Below are 26,473 nucleotides of genomic sequence, written 5' to 3' on the forward strand. Positions count from 1 at the left end.
AGCCCAGTTAGTAAATAAGAAATAATGATAGCATGACATCCAATAAATATAGAAGTAATTATGGATTACAACTATCTTGCAATCCCCAACAGTACTGCTCATCAATGTCTCCCAAAAAAGACAGATAGCCAGACTTTGTATACATATGTACACATCTCCATTCATGAACTATTCTTACCAAAAAATTAAACCTGAATCAGATCAAGCTTCTATAACTAATTACTAGTTTATAGGACAACAGCAAGAAAGTGCTAAATAACATCATGATGATGAGGTCAGAAAAAAGCCAAAATATGGACAATCATATAAACAACCTAATTTCTTCAGTAAGTAAGTTCTAAGATTAAAAAAAAAAAGAACAGAGCAGTGGTATAAATTAAAATAAATTCTGAAGACATATCAATCAATTATAATCTCTTGAATTCTTATTCAAACTATTTTTTAAATGAGACAACGAGAAAAATGTTTAAATTATTAGATTTCAGGTTTGATAGTGGATTGTGGCAATATTTTTAAAGAGTTAATTATCTTTGCAGGTGGCATCTTTACCTGCTATGCCACATTGCCGGCATTCCATATGGGCACTAGTTCGAGTCTCCGCTGCTCAACTTCTGATCCAGCTCTCTGCTATGGCCTGGGAAAGTAGTGGAAGATGGCCCAAGTCCTTGGGCCCCTGTACCCATGTGGGAGACCCGGAAGAAGTTCTCGGCTCCTGGCTTCAGATTGGCGCAGCTCCAGCTGTTGTGGCCATCTGGGAAATGAATCATGGGATGGAAGACTTTTCTCTCTCTCTTTCTGCCTCTGCCCCTCTGTAATTCTGCTTTTCAAATAAATAAATAAATATTTTTTTTAAAAAGAGTTACTTATCTTTTAGAAATACATGCTAAAATATTGATCAATGAAATAATATATATGAGATTTATAACAAAATAACGCAGCAGAATGTGAATAGATGAAGCCAGACCAGCCAGGAGCTGATTAGTTCAATTAATCAATTAATTGAATTCCTTAATTTAGGATCTAAGGACAAATATTGGGGGGTTGGGTAGAAGGGTAAGTAGGAGTTTCTTTTTAAGCCTTCTCCTGATTATCCATTTTTCTAATAAACACCATCCTTGCAACAGTCAATCTGCCTTTCTCTAGTCTCAGAGTCTTTGGAAAACAAATGATGCAAAATTTCACAGGTCCTTTCTTAACACTCCAGCTTTTCCACAATTTCTCCAAATTAATCAGTTTTGGCTCCAAAATATCAATTGTTTCTTTGCTTCCTTTTGATGTTTTCACTTGTCCCTGTCTTAATCCATCAGACCTCATTTTAAAACACTGATGTCACCTTAAAGTCATCCTAGGCTTGCTTCTCAGCCACACTGTGCTGATTTCCCTTCTCAGCAAACACTGTTTTTGCTTTTCATCAACTCTCCCTGTATTTTTGTCTCTCTGTCTTTCAAGAGAGAGGGCAGGTTAGAACTAGCAAGGGCATGATAGTAATTAAAGATGAATGAATCTCAAAAGAGTCCAGCTTGCATGCAGTTGGAAGTCTTTAATCACAATGCATTTTTTCCCAACCATAGCAGAGTGCAGAGCTAAGCAGCTTGTTAACATGATAGGGCATGGTTTTACCAAATAACTCTGAAAGAAATGTTACTTGTTAATACACCACCTCAGTTCCTCAAGATGGTGACCATTAAAATAAGTATTCGGTGTTAATCCAACGTCCCACCATATGGAATGCGGCTGGGATTAGGGAGAGGTGGATGAGGCCAAGTTGTGCAGCTGGAGAGTTAAATCCTGTCCTCATGTGAAATTTTGATATTTTCTTCACCATGGAGTTTTTGCATTAATTGTGATTTTTAAAAGTAGTAATTTAAATAGAATACCTTTTGATAACTGAGGGGATTTTTTGGTTTTGTTTTGTCATTCTCTTAATTATGGTATTGAAGATGAAAGCCTCACTTGCCTAGCCTCAATCCCAGCTATAATTACGGAGTTCCAGAGAATCCTTGCTTTCTTAAAAAAACCTTCTATTTATTTGCAGAGAAAGGCAAACAAAAAAAGACAAAGAGCTTCCATCTGCTGGTTCATTCCCCCAGATGCCCACAACAGCCAGGGCTGGGCCAGGCTGGAGCCAGAAACCAAAAAATTTAATCTGGGTCTTCCAAATGGGTAATGGAAATCCTACTTCTTAAGCCATCATCTGCTCTTTCCCAGGGTGACCATTAGCAGGAAACTAGAATCAGGAGTAGAGCCAGGACTCAAACCTAAGCACTTTGATATGGGACGTAGGTGTCCCAACTGGCATCCTACCCACTGCACCAAACACCTGCCCCAGACTCAACTTTTATAAATGAAAAAATGACAGATTCTTTATAACGGGACACACACTTTTTGAGCTTTGCTTATGTCTGATATTTCTTAGTAGTAGGGATGAATTTGTAAAAGCTCTTGTAACTTCTTCCTTTTCCTCTTATGAAGAACAACAGTATTTTAGAGCATCTGACCTCAACCTTTTGACCATATCCCATACAATATACTAGAAAACCTATTTCAACCATTCTCACACTGAAAAATAACTTGGTAGTACCAAACTGAAAGAGAAGAAAACAAAAAGAGTTAACTTGTGGCTAGCAACTATTGTGAATTGTTTTTACTTAATCATAAGGGTCCTTTACTTACTATACTCATAACTTTATATTTTAAAAACTATATCTTATAAATTAAAAAATAACAATGCTATTACTTTGATAGTATAACCCAAGTAATTCAATTAGCCCATACACACAAATCTCAGACAGGTTATCACAAATGAAGTTTTCCTCTATCAGACTTTCAAAGGATTATGTGTAATTCTGCTTCGACATATTGATGATGTGTTTCGAAGTCCAGTGATTGAAAATGGTAACCAAGGATATGGATTATGGACCCTGTGTAGGTTAGCACAACAACCTACAACAAGTTAAGCAAATTAGGAATTTTAACCCTTAGCAATTTAACTTCAAAATGCATGCATGGCAGCAATGAAAAATTCATGGATGATAATGAATTCTCCTTCTTGAAGGTCATGGGATTCCCAACTACCAGGCAAGCACAGCCTCAGTGTTTGCAGACAGTGGGTGGCAGTCTGACTCCCTTGTAAAATACAAATTTGGTCTTCAAGAAAATTTAGTAACATATTCACTTAAATTTATAAATAGTATCTTGTTTTTGATGACATTTATAAAGAATCAGGTTGGTGAATAAATTTACTTATTTTCATGGAACAGAAAGAAAAAGCAAAAGTGAAACAGAAAGAAAGAAAGAAAGATGAACAGAAAGAGCCATGACCCATGAAGTTTGTCACTCAAGCATGTGGCCTTGGGATCTCCCTTCCAGGTGGCCCCTTCATCTTCCCTTCCTACCCCAAAGAGGACTTGCAGCGTCCCTTTTCCAAAGTATGTGCTGCCCAGGTTCATCACACCTTATCAGCACATGCTCCATCTAGGAAATAGTTGTGAGCCATTGGCCCTCAGAAAATAAGTGGAGGGATTCCCTTATCAAAGCCAGAGAGCAAGGAGGATGTATAGGGACAGGTGGATTCTTTAGGCCCCTGAAATTAGAGAGTATCCTCTTATGTGCTTAAGTAGATGGGTCTCTCCCTGGGGGGTATATTTGTGGTCACACAGAATATGAGGGGAGGGGCTGGGAGCATGAATGAGGTTTCCTGGTGACACAATCCACAAAGGCAGCATATACCTCATTTTACTCCATACATGCATTTATAGAGTGCTGAGAGAAAGTCATGGTTTTAAGGGAACCCACAAGGCCGGCACCGCGGCTCAATAGGCTAATCCTCCGCCTTGCAGCGCCAGCACACCGGGTTCTAGTCCTGGTTGGGGCGCCGGATTCTGTCCCGGTTGCCCCTCTTCCAGGCCAGCTCTCTGCTGTGGCCCAGGAGTGCAGTGGAGGATGGCCCAAATGCTTGGGCCCTGCACCCCATGGGAGACCAGAAGAAGCACCTGGCTCCTGCCTTCGGATCAGCGTGGTGCACGGCCGCAGCGCGCTGGCCGTGGGGGCCATTGGAGGGTGAACCAACAGCAAAGGAAGACCTTTCTCTCTGTCTCTCTCTCTCTCTCTCACTATCCACTCTGCCTGTCAAAAAAAAAAGGGGGGGGGGACCCACAATACAAGATACAATTAATCTAATTTGTCTTGGATAAATATTTACACAAATAGGACTTGTTTAAAATAACATGGTGAGCAGGCATTTAGCCTAGCGATTAAAATGCCCACATCTCACATTGGAGTATCTAGATTTGATTCCCAGCTCCAACTTCTCACTCCAGCTTCCTGCCAATGCAGACACTGGAAGGCAGTGATGATGGCTCAAGTGGTTAATTCTCTGCCACCCATTTGGGAAACCTGGATTGAGTTCTTGGCTTGTGGTTTTGGCCTGGCACAACCCTGGCTATTGCAGGCCTTTGGAGAGAGGATAAGTCAATGGGAGCTCTGTGTGTGTGTGTGTGTGTGTATGTCTCTTTCTGCCTCTCAAATAAATAAAATAAAAATAAATTAAGTAGAAAATTAACTGCATAAATCACTTAGCATACACAGATTTTTTTTTTTGACAGGCAGAGTGGATAGTGAGAGAGAGAGACAGAGAGAAAGGTCTTCCTTTGCCGTTGGTTCACCCTCCAATGGCCGCTACGGCCAGCGCATCTCGCTGATCCGAAGCCAGGAGCCAGGTTCTTTTCCTGGTCTCCCATGCGGGTGCAGGGCCCAAGGACTTGGGCCATCCTCCACTGCCTTCCCGGGCCATAGCAGAGAGCTGGCCTGGAAGAGGGGCAACCGGGATAGAATCCGGTGCCCCAACCGGGACTAGAACCCGGTGTGCCGGCGCCGCAAGGCGGAGGATTAGCCTGTTAAGCTACGGCGCCGGCCTCATACACAGATATTTTTAAAAGTTCTTGGAAAATAGAATTAGAAAGTCTGTTTTGGTATAAAAAATTTTGAAATCATGCAGTTTTTTTCCTAATACTAATTTCTCACAAGTTTTTTTTTTTTTGAAGATTCCTCACATTTCCATACATTTCCATAAGTAATATACTTACCTGAAATTTTACTAAAAATTTTTAAAATTATTATGCTAACATTTATCTTTTACCTAGTTTGGGAACAACTTTTAAGCTAAGGCACAAACTAAAAAATCATAACAATAAATTCCAACATCCCAGACTTCATTTTGTATTGCTCTTGGCTATTGTTGGTCTAGAAAAAAGGAAACATGAATGCCCTTCTGTTGTGGAAAGGATATTTAGTTTTACAAGAAAACAGAAGTTCAGCCAGTCACATAGAATTAAGAATCCAAGCTCATCAACTTAGTAAACCCAAGATTTTCATCACTTTAAACAGAGACAAAACATTATTAACAATCAATGCTTCACAAATCTACAGAAATGAAAAACATATCATCTGCCCTAGTGTTCAAATTGATTTAAAAACAGGTCATGCTATAAAAATGTGGTTTTGGCCAAATGAAGTTCTTTTGTGGAAGACTCACAGTACCCCGTAGCCTTACAGAGCAGTAAATGAGAACTATTTATTTTGATACACTCTACTAAACACGGATAATTTTTTTTGGCGTAATGAAAAATTACTAAAGCTGAACTTTCCACACAATTTTTTAGCATAGTCCAAACTCTAAACTCATTCCCACTTTAAAATCAAACCTCCTATTTGCTTTATTATTCTTGTTATCATTGCCACACTGAGTTTTCAAAACAAACAGGGCTTTCTTTGGATCTCTATGCATTCTAACTCAAGCCTTTTCCACCTATGCAAAGAGAGATCAGCAGAAAATCCATATAACAATAATGACAAAAAATAAAAATTCTCAAAAATAATATTTTACCTCAAAGGAGTTTTTTTGGCTCATCAAGAAATCACACTTTAGAAGATACATTTGTACTCTACGGAAAGGGTGCCTGTTAACACACCTTCAGAACACAGCAGCTGGATCGATGGTGATAAGAGATCTTTCTGTTCTGATACAAACTTCCTGAGGTTTCTGTAGAATGAGATCACTTTTCCCTCCATCAAAAAACAGGAGCACTCCTCATACCATAAGATGCACTGCGGCCAGTTCCAATCAAGGATTCTGAGGCATCAAGGAGTCACAGTCAGCTGATAATTCCCAAAGGCTGGCACCATCCACACTCAGTAAAACCTGTGGCCGCAAGCTAGAAAACTGTGGAGATCTTTCAGCCCTGGACAGATTAGTCAGGGCTCTGCAAATGTCCAGACTCGGCTTCCAAGATGCTCTTTGCAATAACACTTAGAAATGAACTTACTGCCAAGAAACCCTATTAACAAATAAAATGTGTACAGCTGAGAGTAAAACAGCTCTTGACTTCCTTACCTTAATACTAGGAAGCATAGTAGCTTTTGTTTTTGTTTTTGTTTTTGCTAAGGGGGTACTGAAGTTTGTTCAACAGCGGCAGGCCCTGCTCAGCCCCCTACTCCACAGGGAATTAACCGTCACATTCCAGCCCTGTCATCAGAACAATGAAAGGTGAATGTTGTGCAAAACAGCTTGGGACCACTAACTGATGATGTCATTCCTTCCTTATATGGTTCATTATTGTGCAGATTTACTTTGGTCTGTGAGAAGGGGTGGAGCTACCCAGGACTGGAAGAGAAGACAACTCTTAGGAAGCAAAGCAAATGAATGGGAATTATGCTCTGTACTCAAGAAAATGCACTTAGAGTGGGGTGAAGTTGGGGGGGAGAGGAGGAAGGAATAATGAGATAAAGAAAATATATGCATAAAATGTCAAATGGGCCTCATTCCTAATTTTTCAAACTAGCTAAACTCTGTACAGTTCTATTCAGCATGAGCTGGAATTTAAATAAGGGTCCTAGAGTCTTAGCTGTGATTTAGCCAAAGGGAGAGAATTCATGTTTCAATCAAAGTGCTCATTTCTTTCTTTCTTTATTATTATTATTTTTTAGTTCTAAGTGAAAACATTACCATGTGGGCTTTAGAATGTCTCATACCTTTTCGTTTAAAGATCATTTTGTCATTCAAAATTTTTGCCTTAATTTCTTCCCTTTAAGTGGCAGAAAACCTGCTATCTACATACAAAAAAGTGGATGAACCATATCATCACTCATCAAAATGTTCCCAAGGTCTATCATTTTCATCTTCAAACTCTCTTTCTCTTCCTTTTTCCCTTTCCTCTTAGCTTCTTCCCTTCTTTCGTGACTGATTCAGTCAGTCAAAAAGCCATCAGATAATTTACAAGTTTCAGTATAATATTTCCTAACCCAAATGTATAGAATATTTATGTCATTTATGTCATGAATTCCATTTTAATTGTAGAATAAAAGTATAATACCATATAAATTAGTCAAACTAACTTTCAAGATAATAGGATTAAATTTTGCAGAATATTTTAAATTCTCAGCCACCTTTTCCTTTATTTTCTTGTTTTTTAAAATTTTATGTATTTTTTATTTTTATTTGAAAGGCAGCATGACAGAGAGAGAAAAACAGATCTTTCATCTACCAGTGCACTCCTCAAACACCCAGAACAGCTTGAACTGGGTTCCAGAGGCCTGGAACTCAATTCATTTCTCCCACATTGAAGGCAGGGACCTAATTACTTAAGCCATCACCTGCTTCCTCCCAGAGTGTGAATTAGCAGGAAGCTGGAATTAGAAATAGAGCTGGGACTCAAACTCGGGCGTGTTGATGTGGGATGTGGGTATCCCAATAGTGTGTTAACCACTGGGCCACACACTCACCCCTCTGCTATCTTTTATATTACATAAATAAAAGCAGTTATGTGATGGCACAGAAAAGAATATGAAGAAAAATAAGTTCAACTCATTGCTTTCCTACATCTCTTATGTTCAGTCATGCCTTTTGCTTTAAAGGATGCCTACTCCGTATAATAATCAGTCCATGCTTCAATGCTGTAGTACTGAATAAATGGTTTTGATTATAGATTTGTTTTGGGAAAAGTTACGTAAAGCAACATTCATCAGTGAGATAAAACTGTAGCTATCAACTAATTCATTATTGCTTGTTTTATTGCTATTTTAATGTGGATGGGAAACTGAAATTAAAGAAGAAATAAAGAAACTACTGCCATTGCCTGGGGTAGCCAAGACCATACTAGTGTTAGGAGAAGCAGCATCTTGGCGATTCATTGACTGAACCTGGGGTTGGCAATTATTTGCTAAATAACCGAGGGCATGTCCTGTAACTTCTCTAGCTTCAGTCTACTCAGCTGTATAACAGGAATATGGATTCTTATATTGCAGGGTTGTTATGAATACAAAGATAAGTTATGTTATGAAGTAATGTACATCAAGGCCCCAGGATCCGACACACAGTGGGCTCACAATAAATAGTTAATATCATGTTTATGCACAGTGTACTCATTTTGATGATGGTACACACTTTGTAAAAATACAAATTTGAGCTCAAATTTTGACTTACACAATATAAACCTATGTGAAAAAAGAGCATCAAGGGATCACGATTAATTTTATTTTATTTTTTATTTATTTGACAGGTAGAGTTATAGACAGTGAGAAGGAGAAACAGAGAGAAAGGTCTTCCTGCCATTGGTTCACTCCCCAAATGGCCACTACAGCCGGAGCTGCACCGATCCGAAGCCAGGAGCCAGGTGCTTCTTCCCAGTCTCCCATGTGGGTGCAGGGCCCAAGCACCTGGGCAATCCTCCACTGTCCTCCCAGGCCACAGCAGAGAGCTGGACTGGAAGAGGAGCAACCGAGACTAGAACTGGCGCCCATATGGGATTTTGGCACTGCAGGCGGAGGATTAACCAACTGAGCCACGGCGCCAGCCCTAGATTAATTTTATATATATATAATTTTATCTGTATCTTGCATTCAGTCTGCTTCTGGTGGCTTAAACTTGAATTACAGTCCCAGGGAAGCACTGATTACATTAAAACCCATATTAAATCCATATTTAGAGACAACTGATCATAACATGAGGAAATGTTTTATTTTCTTAGAAAATATCTTTTTAAAATAACAAAACAATAAAGATAATTAAAAATGAATCTTAGTGAAGAATGGGATGGGAGAGGGAGTAGGAGGTGGGATGGTTTGGGGGTGGGAAGGTGAGTATGGGGGGAAGAACTGCTATATTCCAAAAGTTGCACCTATGAATTTATATTTATTAAATAAAAGCCTTCTAAAAAAATAAAAATAAAAATAATGATACAGGGGCTGGTGCCCTAGCATATTAGGCTAATCCTCCACCTGTGGCGCCAGCATCCCATTTGAGTGCCAGCTCATGTCCTGGCTGCTCCTCTTCAGATCCAGCTCTCAGCTTATGGCCTGGGAAAGCAATGGAAGAGGGCCCAACCACGTGGTAGACCCAGGAAGAAGCTCCTGGTTCCTGGCTTCAGATCAGCTCAGCCCTGGCTATTGCAGCCATTTTGGGGGTGAACCAGCAGATGGAAGATCTTTCTCTCCATCTCTCCCTTTCTCTATGAGTAACTCTAATCTCAGAAAAATTTTAAAAAAAAATTTTAAAGTAATGATATGGGGCCACCACCTGCAACACTGGCATCCCATATGGGTGCTGGTTCAAATCCCAGCTGCTCCTCTTCCGATCTAGGGCCCTGCTAATGTGCCTGGGAAAGCAGTGAAGGATTACCCAAATCCTTGGGCCCCTGTATCCTTATGGGAGAGTTGGAGGAAGCTCTTGGCTCCTGGCTTGGGCCTGGCCCAGCCCCTCATTGTTGCGGTCATTTGGGGGAGTGAACCAGCAGATGGAAGATTCTCTCTCTGTGTGTCACTCTGCCTTTCAGATAAATCAATCAATCTTAAAAAATAAAATAGTAATGACGTTTCAGTTTTTTCTTCCCTCTCTGTTTAATACCGCTAAGTGCCTATATTCAAAACTGATTTAAACTCCCACTGTTAAGATTCACTTAAAGTGACTGTTTTTTTTTTTATCATAATTAATTATCATTCCTGGCTAAATGACATTACTATGAGGAGCCTCTCTAGGACTCTACAGGAGATGTTTAAATGGTGACACAACCCTCCTTCAGATCATAGCAGTTAGAAATATCCCACTACTAGGCTGGCGCCATGGCTCACTTGGCTAGTCCTCCGCCTGCAGCGCTGGCACCCCAGGTTCTAGTCCCGGTTGGGGCGCTGGATTCTGTCCCGGTTGCTCCTCTTCCAGTCCAGCTCTCTGCTGTAGCCCAGGAGTGCAGTGGAGGATGGCCCAAGTGCTTGGGCCCTGCACCCACATGGGAGACCAGGAGAAGCACCTGGCTCCTGGCTTCAGATTAGTGCAGCACATCAGCCGTAGCAACCATTTTGGGAGTGAACCAACGAAAGGAAGACCTTTCTTTCTGTCTCTCTCTCTCTCTCTCACTGTCTAACTCTGCCTGTCAGAAAAAAAAAGAAAAAGAAAGAAATATCCCACTACTAGATCCTGAAGGGCCAGGGTCACATCTTTCTGGTCTGTCTTCAGGAAGTATCTTTTATTCACTGTTCATTCACCAAATATGTAGTTGGTTGCCCACCAAGAATCACACTGAGGAGATGGTTTGAACACAACAGACAAGGTCCTTATCCTACTGGAGCTCACATCCTAGTGATAAGTGCCCCGGGGGAAAGAGAGCAGGGTGTTGTTTGAAGCAGGTGACCTGATGGTGAGAGTTTTTCTCTATAAAGATCTTCCCTAATGCAGTGACAGTAGAGACAGAAGGAATCAGCCACGCAAAAGCACAAATTGGGAGTACCAGACAGGGTACCAGTGAGTTAGGAATGAGTGTGGGAGGTTCCGGGCAAAGAGAGAAGGCCAGTATGATCACAGCATGAACAGCAAAGGAGGGAGGGATGAGTTGTTCTATTCAAATGACTGGCAGAAGTAGTTAATACTTGAAGTATCCTTGCCCAGAATATGTACTAGAGAAATCACTCTGAAAGGACACAAGGGCTTCAATGTGCATGGCAGGGTTTTCAGATTAGCAAAAGAGATGTTGGAAACAGACTTTTTACTGATTACTGATGAAGGAAGTGATTCAAGACAAGTGGCACCTCCACCTAGTGTGAGTGGGGCAGAGCAACCTATGAGCCAGCAGGCGAATGTCCTTAGGAGAATCGCTCTGAGTCCAGACCTCCATTTGGTCCTTTGTCCCCCAAGCTTAGGCGAGGATTCCATCACTTGACCCAACCAGAAAATTAGCTAGTACAGTTGTCCTTCATTACTTTTACTATCCACGGTTTCAGTCACATGCAGTCAACTGCAGTCTGCAAATATTAAATAGAAAATTCCACTCTCTCTCTGCATCTCCTTCTCTCTCTGTGTAACTCTTTCAGATAAATAAATCTTAAAAAAATAGAAAATTCCAGAAATAAACATTCTATAACTTTTAAATAATTTTATATTACCTTAATCATTATATTTTATTACTAATTATTATTAATATATCACTGTGCCTAATTTATAAATAAATATCAAAGACATGTATGAATAAGAAAAGTCACAGTATATATAGGGTTTAGTACTAGCCACAGTTTCAAGTATTCACTGGGGGACTACTGTACAATGCTGCATTTGCCTGATTAAACCTTTCATGTGAGGAATTTGAGGGCATTTTTTTTACAGAGTGCTGAAACTTCTTCAAGCTTCTGATTACTGCCTGCTAAAAACTGAATGTGGGGCAAAATGCTGTTTGAGAGTTGTATTTATTGTGACCTATCATTTTTCATGAGTTACCACTATCCCTTAGTAAGATCTGACAACTGGAAACAAAAAAACAAGCAAGTTTACTTGGCTTGACTTACCGCACAATGGTAAGAATTTGGATGTTATTCTGAAGGATCTGATTTATGACTAATTTGTACAGAATGTATTTGGGGGCAGGGAGCACCAGAATAGAAGTAAGTTATCAGGAAAAAAAAAAACTATTGTAATGGCCTAGACCAACAACATGGTGGTAGCTCAAATAAGTCTTAATCTTTGTCTAGGGCAATGGCAGTGGTTTTAGAAGAAAATGCATAAATTCCAAAAATAATTTGGAAGTAGAATCAATGCTACTTACTGATGGTTATCTTTGGAAGGTTGAGAAAGAAAGAAGAATTAAAGATTGCTAGGATTTTAGTTGGAATACTTAGGTGAATACTATTAACTGAAATAGCCACACTGAGAGGAACAGACATGCAGGAAGTAACCAAGAGTTCTATTTTGGACACATGAAGTTAGAGGAGCCTATTAAGCATCCAAATGGGTTGGCCAGTAATGGACATTTCCTCAATTACCATTTACTTAATGAATTAAATAAACATTTCCATTTAAGGAGGATTAGTAACTTTTTCCTATGAATCATGCACAAACAAATGGGGGCTGTCTCTCTTAAACTTTTTAACATGTATTAACTGAAATGTGTACTCCAATGTAGTATGCACGTGGAAAGTATTATTCGGAACATGGGTTTGCAGGCTGAGTCCTAAGTCCACTGGAAATCAGATTTTAAAGCATTAAATCCTAGAGATAGTGTTCAGGATCCTATCAATCCTTTAAGCATCTGGTTGCTATTGAGAATTATGACATGACCTAGTGACTCTTAAACCAAATCTTTTTACAACTGATCCTTATCCAAATTGATTAGGAAAGAAGAGATAACAAGGACATGATTCCTGAACATTTATGAAAAAGATCTAGTTTAGCATATGACAAGTGGGAAGTTTCTCAATGTGTGGGTGATCATCCCTGGGCTTGCCAATTCAGTGTGCTTCCACCTCAGGAGACAGTTTTTGCAGTATAAGAAGTTGTGATCCAGAATGTTGGGAGGCAGATGCACTGGGCTGGGCTGGGCTGGGCTGGACTGGGCAGGGGAGGAGTCGGGGGGGAAGGGAGGTGGAGACCCGAGTAAGCAGACAGGAGTAAGTGCATCATAGGATGTGCTAGAAGCACTACATTTGCATCCTTAGTTGGGGAAGGAGTGTGCTCTTTCAGGATCTCTTCCTGAAGACTGCGAAATGTTCTATGAAGTCTGGGCAGTAGTTCTGCACACAGTAATTCTTTCTTCCTCCAGAGAAATATAATCCAAAAGTTAGAGCATGTTACAGATTCCAGGACAGATGTGAGAGAATTGGAAGACCGAGCCAAGAAGAGAGTATTGGAGGGAGGAATGATGGCTACAGATAAATGGGCGAAAGCATGAACATGTCCATGGTTAGAACACAGGGTTGGTGACACTGTAAACAATGACAGAGATTTGGTAGACCAGAGTGTTTCTCCCTTCTGAGAGCACACTGGATGTGAAGCAGCCCTAGTCCATCATTTCCAGTTTCCTTCATACTTCAGGTCATCTGCATCTGCTTCCTTAAGTATTTAAGAATAAAACACAGACCGGTGCCGCGGCTTGCTTGGCTAATCCTCCACCTGCAGCACCGGCACCCCAGGTTCTAGTCCCGGTTGGGGCGCTGGATTCTGTCCTCGTTGCTCCTCTTCCAGTCCAGCTCTCTGCTGTGGCCCAGGAGTGCAGTGGAGGATGGCCCAAGTGCTTGGGCCCTGCATCCACATGGGAGACCAAGAGGAAGCACCTGGCTCCTGGCTTCGGATCAGTGCAGTGCACTGGCAGCAACGCACCGGCCATAGCGGCCATTTGTGGGGTGAACTAACGGAAGGAAGACCTTTCTCTCTGTCTCTCTCTCTTACTGTCTAACTCTGCCTGTCAAAAAAAAAAAAAAGAATAAAATACATAAAAATAACTCTTGCAAACTCTTACAGAATATTAGGAGCTATGCGGAAAATGCTATAAAGAAAATCCTTAAGGCACAGCATTTTTTAACTTAAGGAGAATGAGTTAAGTCTAAGTTGATCTCTAGTTTACTTGTGGATGAAACTCATTTCCAGTCTTTGAATATCATTTAAATAGTTTCCTTGGCTAAGAGTTCACAACCAAGAGCTGACTATGTTATGCACTGAGCATGAAAGACCCAACCTTCGATTAATCTTTTCTGTTCAAACTTTTCCCCACCATGAAGTACTTTCCAAACACAAGCATTCTTGGAAAAAGAGTGCACATGTGGTCAAGAAGCCAGAAAGCAGTAATGTCCAATCATAGAAAACACTAACTTCCCAAGTTCCAACTCCCTCTCTGGAGTCCAGAATTTGTAATGCTTATCTGAATACCTTCTTCCACCCTGGAAAAAAAGTAAAAAATATAAAAGTGATGTAGTTGTTCACTCCAGTAGTAAGAGACAATATAGTTTTTCCAGTGGTTTCCTTTTTTAAGTCTTTCTCGACGTATGAATATGTACAAAACTGACACTTCCCTGGGGTTTACTGCGGTGACAAATGGCTGCCAATTTAAAGCAGCATTCCCAGAGTTTTATTCCAGAACAATACCATGTATCACTTTCAACACATGATTTTTTTCACATACCTGATTTGGTCCATGATACTGAAACAAGTCAGAAGCTCAATTAAAACTCAACCCAACTAGTTAGGAATTTGGGGACAAAAATTCCCAAATAGATGCTGTAAATTTTCAGTTTTAATGTAGTTGCTCTTATAACCTGTAGTTATTTTTTTTTCTGTAGAACTTATGCATCTCTTTAATGCTTCAACCCACACACACAAAAATAACTATGAAAACTATAGGAAACGTTGTTTTTGCATTTTTGAATATAAAGAATGTTTGCCAGAGTGAATCAGTTGCCTGGCATTACAATTGCCTGGATTACAACTGCACTGACAGATTAGAAAGGATAAAAAAAATTGGCACAACAAAGCACAAGGTTATTCACTGGCTTTATGTTTGTTTTTTAGGTAGTCTCTGAGGCTGTAATTTGACTAAAAATTTGTTAACATCATTCTAGCTGGACTGCTTGTTATTTCCTAAGGGTTTTCATTGTGTGCTTCCTAAAACTTCTAATCTACTCTACTTCCTGATTCATAGTCGAAAATAGGCAAAAATTTTCATTTGCAAACATATACTATATCACTCAGATCAACTTTTTAATCCAAATATTATATGGTAAATCCATACTAGACTTGCTAAATAAATAAATTTACATCTAAATTCCACTAGCTTTATGTAATAACTTCTATGAAAAATACATGCCTGGCAAAATCCCTCAACTTGGTAGACTATGAGATAGAGTTCTTTAGGTTAGCTTTGTTTCTCATCTAAAGAAGTTTCTTCCATACAAAATCTGGGGAAAGAAAATTACTATTCTCCAGGTAATTCTAATAAATCAGTCCAAGCTGTGTTCAATATTTTTATTCTTTTCAGGATACAGTATGTCCTATTACTTCTTTGTATTAATTTTATAATATACAAAGTTATGGAATATATAGCAGTAGATTTATGACCTTTGCAAAATGATCATAACATTTTTTCTTTCAAAGGATGTAACTATAAGTTACTATAAGTAACTATAAGTTACTCCATAGTTTATGTCTCATAAAATTTCATGTTAGTAAAAATCATAATACTGCTTTTTTCTGTAGAAAGTAAATCATCATTTTCCAGCAGTATATTTCACAATTATATTTTATGCCTTAAATACAATTTTTATTACCCAAGATTTATCAATCTTTTGGAAACTTAAAAAGTAAATACTAAATTTTCTCCTGGCATGAATCACAGCAAATTTATAGATATTTCTCCTGAAATGGTAGAAATCAGATCAGATTACAGGAAAATGACCCTGACTAAAAAATATAGTCAGTTATTTTCCATGTTTACAAATAAATGTTCTGAACTATCCATAAAAATGACTGTAATAGCCATTGTTAAATGACCATTCTGCTGATTTGGAATGACATCTTTATTTATTTTTTTTTAAAGATTTATTTATTTATTTGAAAGTCAGAGTAGGGGGTAGCAGAGAGAGAGAAAGAAAATGTATCCACTGCTTTGCTCCCCAGACGGCCATAATGACTATGGCTGGGCCATGCCAAAGCAAGGAGCCAGGAGCTTCTTCCAGGTTTCCCACATGTGTAACAGAGGCCCAAGCACTTGGATCATCTTCTGCTGCTTTTCCCATGCCATATGGAATGCTGGTGTTGCAGGCAGCAGCTTTACTCATTATATCACAACTCAGGCTGGTTTTGTTTTTTGTTTTAAGAAACATCTTTAAAAAACACTGAAATATTTAAATCTAGTATATTCTAACTCCAGAAATTCTATCAGTTCTATTGACCAATCTGAGTATTCATGTACTGAACATTACACTATTTCACAAATTGTAGGTTAAAATTAGTTTGGGGACAAGTGTTTGGCCTACTGATTAAGACACTACTTGAGATGCTTACATTCCATATAGGATTGCCTAGGTTTAAGATTTGGGTCTGCTTCTAATTCCAGATTCTCCTAATGTGCACTCTGGGAAGTACTAGATCCCTGCCACATACATGGGGGATAATGATTGCATTTCTGGCTCCTGACTTCAGCATGGCCCAGCCTTAGTTCTTGTGAGCATTTGGGAGCAAACCTGTGGGGAAATTAGTTACAAGAGACAATTCAAAGATGGCGCCAAGAGGAAGTAAGATGGGTGGAACACAAAGTTGTTTACCACCAAAGCTAATTGGCTGTGCAACATCAAGGGAAGTGACGACAACTGATAGCAAGTGTATAGACATATGGCTAGTCCTATAGAAATCACCCCATAAAGTGACCCTTTAAGTGATTGGTTGGTTCTTATGCCCTGCCCCAATGACTCTGCAGTTTTGTACTGTAAAAGGCTTTGTTACGCATGAAATAAATGGGTTCTTGGTTGACTTGACTCCCCACTGTGTCTGACTGTCTCCAGGAACAAGGGAGGCTGGGGAACGGGTGAGCGGTGCACTTACCTTTCCTCGGGCCCAGTCCATCCTCGTACAGGTGGACTAAGACCCTGCACAAACCAATGGATGGGAACACACTCTGTTTCTTGATCTCCCTCTCTTCCCCACCCATCACCCCCCAAATGAAATAAATGGAGAAAAATTTTATACATGAGTTTTGTTTCTGCAAGAAATTTCTTTACTAACAGCTTTCATCTTCGAAATTTATTCTTGCTTGTGTGTATTTTTTCAATTTTTATTTATTTAACAGAGATGTGCCATCTGCTGGTTCACTCTCCAAATACCTACAACATCCAGAGGGTAGGCCAGGCCAAAGCTAGGAGTCCAGAACTCAATCTTGGTCTGGCACATGGGTAGCTGAGATCAACTATTTGACACATGACCAATGCATCTCAGGGCAAGCATTAACAGGAAGCTAAAAATGGAGACAGAACCAGAACTTGAACCCAGTTACTTCCATATGGGATGTGGGCATCCCATGCAGTATCTTAACCACCACTGTGCCAAATCCCAATTTTACACTTGTATATTTTTAACATGAAATTTAGAACCACTTAATTTATTCCCATACATTAAAAAAGTTTTGAGGATCACATTAAATTTGTGGATTAATACAGGGAGATTTGGCATCTTTATAATGTTGAGTCCTACAGTACTAGAATATGGTAAGCCTTTCCATGGGTCAGTCATTTTAATGTCTCTAAGTAACATTAAATGCTTCTTTATATAAATCTTTAGTAATGGTAAGCTTATTCCTGGGTAGATTATTTTTAATATAATTTACTGTTTTGTTATTTGGAAAAATGGAAAATATTGATTTTTTTGAAAAGATTATTTTTTGAAAGGCAGAGTTACAGAGAGGGAAAGAGGCAGAGGCAAAGAGAGAAAAGTCTTCTATCCATTTAATCAATCCTCAAACGGCCACAACAGCCAGGGCTGGGCCAGACCGGAGCCAGGAGCCAGGAGCCAGGAGCCAGGAGCTTTCTCAGGGTCTCCCATGTGGGCATAGGGGCCCAAGGACTTGGGCCATCTTCTGCTGCCTTCCCAGGTACACCAGCAGGGAGCCGATGGGACTTGGAACAACCAAGACTCAAACTAGTGCCTATATGTGATGCCGGCACTGTAGGCAGCAGCTTAACCCACTATACCCCACAGCCAGCACCAGAAGTATTGATTTTTAACACTGATTTTATGTAGGTATGTTGCTTGCCACCTCACTTTATTGATTACTCTATTGTGAATAGTAGGTTTCCAATGATCCTGAGTCTACCTACAATTAAATACAAAATAACTATTTTCAAGCAATAGAAGAGTTTACTTTTCCAATTCTGCATATTTCCCAAAATGCCTGAGTTTAGTAAAACTTAATGGCAAATCTCCCAAAATACCTGGGTTTAATAAAATGTAATCTGTGATTTAGTGAAACATACAATTTTCCTTCAAGTGCTTAATATACAGATGAACAGAAGAAATTATCATTTTTAGGAATTACAAGGGAGCTTTAAACAGTTCATGGGAAAACGGATTTAAAATATAATTGTGCACACTTTCCATGAACTCTTTGAAATGCCTTGTACACACTGTGCTTTGTAGAGAATATACAGGGGATTTATATTTATTATCTCAAAGCAGAATTCTATCAGATATGCACTCCAATATCCCCATCCTATAGAACAAACCAAGAAACAGAAAGGTTACATAACTTATCCAAGGTCAAAAAGCAAAAAGTGGCAGAGTCTGGATTTAAATTCAGAGTTCTCTAGTTCCTATTCAGGAAACTAAGAAAAGGCAGATTTTGTGGGGGATCGTACCACATAGCTAGAGTAATCAGGAAAGGTTTGGACTTAGCTCAGATGATCTTTTGGTGGTTGCATCTGTCAGCTTATCACGAGTACTTTACAATCACCTGTAATATCATCTTATTTCTCCTTGGCACATATATGGATTATTTTGCTAATTAAAGGAGTATTATTTACAGGCCTCAAACTCATATGTACAAGAAATACAATTTTCTTCATTTTTCAATGTCTCTTATATGTGATTTCTATTATGGGCTCCCATTCCATAGGTGATTAAAACTTTATCATAGTTATTTTCTGGTTACACTCACTCAAATTGAAGTTTCCTTAGAAAATTCAGATTCTTCAGTCAAGTCAGGATTCCCTGAGTTAGTTCTAGGTCTTCAAGACCCCACTTCTGTAGCTGGGACTAAGTTCTGGGACTGTTAGGAATGTGAAAGGAGGGTCACCTGGTCATCATCCTGTCACACCAGCAACCTTTGAAAGGCACCTTGTGACCTCAACTGTCAATCTGCTCAGGTTGCTGCTCCTAGATAGTCATAGTTTTGTCCTCATGCCCAACCCTGCCCCAGCTATTCCCATAGCCTTTAGTGTTGCAGGACACTAAGGCTCTATCAAGCTGTCTCCAAGCAGACATACCAGATGCCATTTTTCCTCTATTTCTCATGAATTCCTGTAGGGAGAAACAACACATTTTGCCATTTTTTATTTTTACTATGCAATTAACCATGTGCCCTCCAAATTCGTATGTTAAAGTCTGACTCCCCAGGGCTGGTGCTGTGGTGCAGCGGGTTAAAACCCTGGCCTCAAGTGCCAGCATCCCATATGGGTTCCAGTTCGAGACCTGGCTGCTCCACTTCCTATCCAGCTCTCTGCTATGGCCTGGGAAAGTAGTGGAAGATGGCCCAAGTCCTTGGGCCCCTGCACCCACATGGAAGACCCGGAGGAGGCTCCTGGCTCCTGCCTTTGGATTGGCACAGTTCCAGCCATTGCAGCCAACTGGGGAGGGAACCATCGGATGGAAGACCTCTCTCCCTGCCTTTCCTTCTCTCTCTGTGTAACTCTTTCAAATAAATAAATAAAATCTTAAAAAAAAAAAGTCTGAATCCCCAATGTGACTGTATTTCAGAATGAAAGGGAAGCCTCAGAAGAACCTGACCACACCTGCACCCTGATCTCAGAATGCCAGCCTCCAGAGCATTGAAATCCTAGATTATCTTACTAAGATCAGAAATGAAATATCAGAAGTGGTGACACTGGGCCTCCAATCCAAAATGGGATCAATCAGCTTCAACTGAACTTCAGCTCTCCCTGGTAGAAAAAGCATGCTCTCTCCAGTGTAGCAGTCTCCACCACTCATGCCACGTGAGTGGCATTTTCTCTCAAGCTTTTCCTTTCAATGCTCTTCCTTTCTCGTGGACTATTTCCTTTGATTGTTACCCAACCCTATGTATAATATCAATAGAGTCATTCCTGCAGTTGGTGGTGATATAAAAGTTCAAATATGTTTAATCTAATTAACTAAAACTCTCAGTTATACAGGTTAAGCCCTGAGTTCTAGAAAATATCTTCATCAATTTTATGCATAGTAAAGCATACAACTGACATCTAGACTTAAATACAATCTGATAGGCTCAAGTGTTTTAAGATATGGAGTCACCCAGAGAGCAGCAGTACAAGACTTTTAGTCATCAAATATGACTTCACTGGATTTTGGAGTATTTTACAAAAAAGTTAGAGGAAAGGAAAATGCATTTTGACCAATATTTTCTATAGCAGTAAAAATAAATTAATTACTGGTTAATTATAAAATTTTATTTATCAGATAACCCATTTTCCTAGGCATCCTTATTAAAATTACGTTACTAAGACTCTAAGGAGTCTTAGATCAGAGGCTCCTAGTGCAATGACCTTGAGAATACTACAATGGAGCTTGAGAAAATTATTACCACCACCTTTTTGTATAGCCAGGATCTGATGAAATGAACCTAAAGGACATTTTTAATGGGCCCTTTCATAGTTAATCTAGAGTATGTCAATCTAGGATAGTGATAGGCTTCTAGCTCCACATGCTGAGAACAGATATGTTAACATCCGGGGCCTTTTAAGAGAATCAACTCTTCTACCCAAACCTCCCAACTCCAAGAAGCTGTCTTTTTAAGTGACTCTGATTCCCCATCCCTTCAAGTAAAATGTAACATCACTTCCTTTATACCATATCCCACCCATCCTTGAGTATACACCTAAGCTGTGCCCAAAAAGTAACAACTTACTGTCTCAGCCTCCTTTATTTTAGTCTCATGTTCAGTAGTAACTGGGATTTGCATATTATAAGATTGAGAGGAATCAGAAGGTAGAGTTTGATCCTGTATTATTATGGAAAATCCATTGTAAAACATGTTATCTCTGAATTCTACTTCTTCCACTTTTTTAAAAACTCTCAATCAGCAGGAATTTTTTTGGTGGCAGGATATTGACAGTGGATAAATGTGCAGTCCAAGTTATCAGGCAACTTACCAAGACACCTATTCTTTTGTGCACTGGGGAAATGAGGCATTTTGTTTCATTTAGAAGGTAAGAATTTGGAAGCAGAAAGCTATTTTTCAAATCTTGACTCTGCCAAAAGTTGGCAAGAGACCTTTGTGGAAGGAATTTAACCTCTCTGGCTCCCCATCTGCTAATGGGGTAATAATTACCCATCAGAGTGTTTTGTAAGGATTAAATAAGGTGGTGTATGTGCCCAGTTTATCAGGGGTCAATAAAATTAACTCTGTTATTGAACAGCCTCTAGCAGAGTGCTAAGCACAGAGAAAAGACTCAGTTGTTTTCTGCTAATGTGGTCTACCTGCTGATTACTCTCCTTTGGATAAGACTTGATCATCTACATGGCGTCAGTAATCTTTCTCAGCAGAGTACTTGATTTTCATTCTTTGAGTGACCAGAAAGCAGTCAATTTTGTTGCATGTTTTAGAGATAAGGCAACTAAATCCAAGAAATTTAAGGATATAATGCCAGGGAATCAGATGCAAATCTTTTTCTGTAAAGAAGCTTGAGAATATTTTCAAAGATTCTAGTCCACTAGAGTAAACTTTCAAAAGTAGTAGTGTCTGACTCCACTTATGCAAGTATAGTAGTGTAGGCTGTCTCACAGAAGACCAGGCCAAAGCCCAACCCCCTTCACAATGACTTCAAAGGAACAATACCCAACCTTGACAGCGTCCCCTCTCTTCAAGCTGCTTACTCCTACAGTCTGCTTCACCAGTTAAAGGATTTCTCTTGAGATGCTGATTTGTACTTGAAAAAAAAAAATGAATTTACACTTGGAAGCCCTGCTGCAATATTATATGATGATGTCATTATTTATGTAGTCTCAGCTGAGCCTATAAAAATCCAAAAGCCTTAAAATCTGTATCTGCAGTGAAAGATTTAGACAGCACTCTCCTACATCATTTACATACACACACACACATATTCCCCCCAAATAGTTCTTTAAGTCCCAGACAAATCTTGTATGTAACTGTGTTCTTTCTGTTTTGACAATCTTGGAGCAGTCCCTAGTGAAGCTTAAGATAAAAATCACAAGCGTTGCAGTTCAAACAGGGAATAAAGTATAAACATTAAAGGTGATCTCATGTGCTCAGAATTATGCCTTTAAAGGTCAAGTTGACTTGAAATGTAGACAAACAGAATATAGCATTTAGACAAGGGGTTTTCTTAACCCATTCTTAATGAAATGAATGATATTTTCATCTTCATCATTAATAATGTTAATTGAGCCAATACATTTTTTCATGATATTTTCTTTTTAAAAAAATCCTTCCTTATTTTTAAAATTACTTTTAAACATTTCTTAGTTGAGAAGTAGAAACAGAGACAGAGAGATAGACAAAAAGAGATCTCCCATCCACTGATTCCTTCCCCAAATGCCTGCCATGGCTGGGACTGGGCTAGACAGAAGCCAGAAGCTGGGAACTCAGTCTCTGTCTTCCACATGAGAGGCAGGGACCCAACCTCTTTAGCCATTGCCACAGCCTCCCAGAGTTTACATAAGCAGGAAACTTAAATCAGGAGCCAGAGCTGGGAACTGAACTCAGGTACTCTAATATGGGATGCAAGCATCCTAACTAGCATCTTAATCACCAGGCCAAATGCCTCCCTATTTTCTCTTTATAATTTGAGGCTATGGCTATTTATAAAAACAAATATGCAGTAAATGATGGTAAAAAATTATGACCACAATGTTATCTTAGAATAAAGGAAATCCAGGACAACATTTATCTACTTTAGATACTTAATTGGAGGAATTTTTGTACAAGATGAATCTAAGAACTCCTGAAAAGTGAAAAATAATTTCTACATCTACAGCTTTTACATGTATAGGGTCTAGGTCAGTGGCAATACTAAGCAGAAAGTTTGGAGGAGGCCTTTAACTCCCCCATAAACCTCATCAAAACTACCCCAAATAGAATACAACCTAAGTAAAAACCCTATGTGTGTTGTTCACATTCAGCTTCAAAAGTAGCTGCTAGGCTGTTCTTCCAACAGCCACTGCCAAACTTGGGACCTTGATGATCTGGAGACACCACTGATCCTAATACATCTGTGCTATATCTTCATAATAATCTCCTTCTGCATTTTCAGATGTTGTGTCATTTTAAGAGCATGGAGGTATGGAGCCTACACACACATACACACATACACAGGAAAACACAAAATCATCCATTTTGTACAAATTACTCAACTACCCAATAGTGGCCTGAATTGTGTGACCTTGGTTGAGCTACTAATTGTTTGGGACCACAGTGTGCCCTCTTGTCGATTGTGGGCTTACAAAAGATGATCTGAGAAGATTTTTTTTAACCATTCTCAGAGCTTCAGCTTCCTAGTTTCATCAAATATCTTAATCCCTAACATCGAGAATATAAAAAGAGCTCAAGAAACTCAACAACAACAAAACAAATAATCCAGTTTAAAAATGGGCAAAGGACTTGAACAGGCATTTTTTTAAAAGATGAAACCCAAATGGCCAACAGACATATGAAAAAATGCTCAGGATCACTACCCATTAGGGAAATCAAATCAAAACTACAATGAGGCTTCACCTCACCCCAGTCAGAATGGTTCTTATACAGAAATCAACAAATACTGGTGAGGATATGGGGAAAAAGGTACCCTAATCCACTGTTGGTGGGAATGTAAACTGGTACATCCACTTTGGAAACAACATGGAGATACCTCAGAAATCTGAATATAGACCTACCATATGACCCAGCTATCCCATTCCTGAGAATTTACCCAAAGGAAATGAAATCAGCATATGAAAGAGTTATCTGTTCACCCATGCTTACTGCAGCTCCCTTTACAATAGCTAAGATATAGAATCAACCCAGATGTCCATGGACTGAAGACTGGATAAACAAATCATGGGATATGTATACCATGGATTTCTACACAGCAGTAAAAAAAGAAATCCTGTCATTTGTAACAAAATGGATGCAACTGGAAAACATTATACTTAGTGAAATAAGCCGGTTCCCAAAACACAAATATATGTTCTCCCTAATCTGTGGCAACTAGAGTACCTAAAAGATAATCTATAGACGTGAAATTTGAGATGTGATGACTGAACAGCCCTACTCTTGACTGCTGAGGAACAGGTTTTTTTTTTTTTTTTCCATACTATTTGTTGAACTTTTTACTTAGTGTAGGGTTAGTCTTACCTGTATAAAGTTAATTGAAAATAGATCTTAGTAAAACATACAAATGGGAATAGGAGAGGGACAAGGAAGAATGGTGGGAGTGCAGGTGGGAGGAAGGGTAGGGTGGAAAGAATCACTATTTTTCTAAATTTGTATATATGAAATGCATGATGAAGTTTATATACCTTAGATAAAAGGTTTCTAGGTAAAAAAAAGAAAAGAAAAAAAATCTCACTCCCAATTGTTTATCAACACCAGCTCCCGATTCTCTAAGTCCTGAGTCCCTTTTTATTCTTTTTCACCATTTTTCCGGAGTGAGAAATCCTTGGAGAGCAGCACAAGTATGGACAATGGATCTTAGACGTTCCTGGTGCTAGGGGAGACTACCGCCGGCCCCGCTATTCTTTGCCTTTACCTCTCCACCAGCAAATCTGAAAGCTATCTGGGGTGGGGACAGCCTGCAGAGTCGCCCACCCCTTGGGAGACGATGCGAGAGAGATTACAAGGAGAAAACCATTTTAGCTTCATTTTCTTCCTTCTCCGCTTCAGTGGAAACGAGGGGGAAATGTTTCAAAAGGAAACTTCTTGGCCCCGATTTTTACTCATAAAAGGACTTTGCGAGAGAGGGCTGAAAGCGCAAAACAAAGAACTAAAGAAAGCATTTGGAACTCCCTACTCCCGCTCGACTCCAGCTCGCGCTCAGAAATGCTAGCTCTTCGCGAGCTGCAGCTCGGCTTCCCGGCAGGTGCAGCGGCCGCGTGGCGCCGGCGGAGGCGCGCCAGAGCTCCTGGGCCGTGGGCTGAGGCTTCGGGGCAGCGATCCGAGCTGGGGAGAGGCTCCCCAGCGATGCGGCCCACGGGAAAGAAAGCCTCGGGTCAGCATCCTGCCGGCTCCCATAAGTAGATCTAATTATGACCGCTTACTTCAAAAAGAGGATTTAACCCAAAGCAGATTTAGCAGGGCAGTTTCCAAAGGACAGCAGGAATCCCAGGCATGACCTTTGAGAAAATCTTAAAGGCGTCACTGCCCCGGGAACATGGCCAGCCAAGTCACCGTGGCTGCCTCAGATCTCACAGAAGTCCTGAAACGCCAGCTAGAGTGGCCAGGGTCTTACAGAGGATGTTTAATATAGAATAAAATGTCTGTCAAAGCGAGCTTTGGACGTGCACACTGGTGCTCGGTCAGGGTATGGAGCTGAGGAAAACACTGACAGGGCGGGGCGAGGGAAGACACTAAAGTATAATCCATTCTGTCAAAAATAATTTTAAAACCTTAACCTTCTTTGAAAGTTACGTGAAAGTCAAAGTTCTCTAAGATGAATTCTTACTAAAACATGAAGGTTTTGTGACTATCCCAGTGGGGCTGATCAAAGTATCAAAAGCTTAAGGTAATTGAAAGAAAAATCCTTTTAGCTTTGATTTTTGAAACTTTTTATAAAATGCTTTTCTCAGGAGAGACTTTTTTTGTGGTTGTTTTAATAAAATTAAACAATTTCAAAAGAGGGAGGGGATTGGAATTACGTATCTAGGGTTGACCAATATGAGATTTAGTGAAAACACATTTAGGACTGGCTCATTATATAATGAATATAAAAGTACTCTGTGAACTATAAAGCTCCTTAATGTGAGTTATTATTTCAATTGTTCTCACAGAACACAAAAATTAGGAAAACAAACAAACAAAAAGAACAGCTGGCTAAGTATAGTCACTGTACCTGTACAGCTCATTTAAACCACCTCTTGTGTTTAGCTTAGACAGAAAATGCAGAAAAGACAGACATATGGTTCTAGGTCAAGTCATTTACAAAGCTATCGAAAAAAATTCACATAGGCACCCCTTAAAATGATTAGATTTCAGATATTTTTCAATCAATATCAAATAAGTTGATACTCTTCACCTGATCACTCTGCAACACAGGAGTTCCAAACCAGGTGACTGGTGTGATATATGTTATTCATGTTGTCCTTAAAACACTATTTGCACCATTTGTAGCTTGAGGCTGGAAAGTTCTCAGAGATTGAGGGAGTGGGGTTTATAATCACTGGTTACCCAAAAACGTAGAATCAGATCATCTATCTGTTGAAACATGAAGCCAGTAAACCTTATTTTACTTGAGCTTAAGACAAGCACAAAGAAAC

At 39.6% G+C, this 26,473-nt stretch overlaps 1 protein-coding gene across 11 annotated transcripts in view; it reads right to left on the reverse strand.

Moving 5' to 3' along the window:
• Positions 1–26,473, reverse strand: part of FILIP1 (filamin A interacting protein 1) — a 315,951-nt gene that overhangs the window by 30,485 nt on the left and 258,993 nt on the right. The window contains exon 1 of one of the 11 annotated variants that reach the window (XM_062186384.1): positions 6,392–6,514. The exons of 7 other annotated variants lie outside the window; for them this stretch is intronic. The gene's annotated coding sequence lies outside the window, so the exon portion shown is untranslated. 3 more of the 11 variants (XM_062186385.1, XM_062186383.1, XM_062186382.1) reach the window with 3 other exon arrangements.

This window comes from Lepus europaeus, chromosome 3 (genome assembly GCF_033115175.1).
Source record: "Lepus europaeus isolate LE1 chromosome 3, mLepTim1.pri, whole genome shotgun sequence".
Taxonomy (NCBI): domain Eukaryota; kingdom Metazoa; phylum Chordata; class Mammalia; order Lagomorpha; family Leporidae; genus Lepus; species Lepus europaeus.